The sequence below is a fragment of the Myotis myotis genome, unplaced genomic scaffold (genome assembly GCF_014108235.1).
Source record: "Myotis myotis isolate mMyoMyo1 unplaced genomic scaffold, mMyoMyo1.p scaffold_m19_p_4, whole genome shotgun sequence".
Lineage (NCBI taxonomy): Eukaryota > Metazoa > Chordata > Mammalia > Chiroptera > Vespertilionidae > Myotis > Myotis myotis.
The window spans coordinates 37,422,014-37,423,442 of NW_023416346.1; the positions used below are offsets into that span (position 1 = coordinate 37,422,014).

Here is a 1,429-nt window from a genome sequence, read left to right on the forward strand (position 1 = left end):
AGGTAGGGGGGTAAGAGATCAACTAAAGGACTTGTATGCATGCATAGAAGCATAACCAGTGGACATAAGACATGGGGGGATAGGGGAGGCTAGGGGACTGTCTAGGGCGGGGGGATAAAATGGACACATATGTAATACCCTTTGTAATACTTTAAGCAATAAAAAAAAAAAAAAAAAAAAAAAAAAAAAAAAAGAAAAGGCTATTGAGGTGTTCTTAGGGGGTGGAAGGGTGGGAATAACATTCGGCCAGTTGTTCAAGATCACAGACTTTCCATCCTAGAACCATGGCCAAATTTGTCCATAACCTTGTGGAGAAGGCTCCTGCACTGGCAAATGTTGCTGTGACTTACTCGGAAGCCTCGATTGGCCACATTTTGACATTATACCAAGGTTGAGCTGGTTCCTCCAACCCCTGCTGAAATCCCTACAGCTATTCAGAGCTTGAAAAAACTAGGCAATAATGCTCAAATTGGTAACTTCAGTTCACAGTTAAGGAAGCTCTGCTGAATGGTTTGGTGGACACTGAGGTATGGATGTGGTTTTATGTCAGTGAAATCATAGGCAAGCGTAGCATCACTGATTATGAAGTTTGAAGACCAATCTTTAATATCTATTTATTTTAAGTTATTTGAATGTTCTTAGACCATGAGTGATCAGAATGGTATTTGAATTAAAAAATATGTCAAAATTTTAAAATTTTAAAAAGAAAAGACTATTGAGATTTGGTGAGAAAGAAATGCCTAGCAACCTCTGGTGTGTATTTTTACAAGCAGGCCCAAACCTTCATGAGAAATTTTTCTCAAGAATCTAAGTTACTTGTCCTCTGTAATTAAATATTTGGCATAACTGGTGCTTAAGCTGAAATTACTATTCTTAATCAATGCAGCAGTGTTTAATGGAATCTCAGTAATTCCATCTTCAGGTCTGGCTGGGTAGCTCAGTTGGTTAGAGCACTTTCCTGATATGCCACGGTTTCAGGTTTGATCCTTGGTTAGGGCTTATATAAGAATCAAATACTTTAAGCAATAAAAAAAAAACAAAATAAAAGAATCAACCAATGGATGTATAAATAAGTGGAACAACAAATTGATGTTTTTCTTCCTTTCTCTCTCTCTCTCTCTCTCTCTCTCTCTCTCTCTCTCTCTCTCTCTCTCTCAAAGTCAATCAAGAAATTAAAAAAATAATAAGACCATTTTCAGTTTGGTTTCTGGTGATATCATTGGCTTTGGGGACCCCATACTCAACAGAAACTAGATCAAAGTCAAGACCTATTACCATCATCATAAAATACAGTAAAATATCCTTAGAAGAAGAAAGAAGAGATCAAACTTTCTCCACAGAAAAGTGAAAAATGTGGGGTGTCCATTTCTTCAAACATAGCACAGCACCTATCACAAACATATGAGGTAGCATGAAAAGGTCACCTGCT

General features: G+C 37.3%; 1 pseudogene; it reads left to right on the forward strand.

The window, feature by feature from the left end:
• The first annotated feature begins 284 nt into the window (after nucleotides 1–284).
• LOC118653701 lies at nucleotides 285–593 on the forward strand (annotated as a pseudogene).
• The last annotated feature ends 836 nt before the right edge of the window (nucleotides 594–1,429 follow it).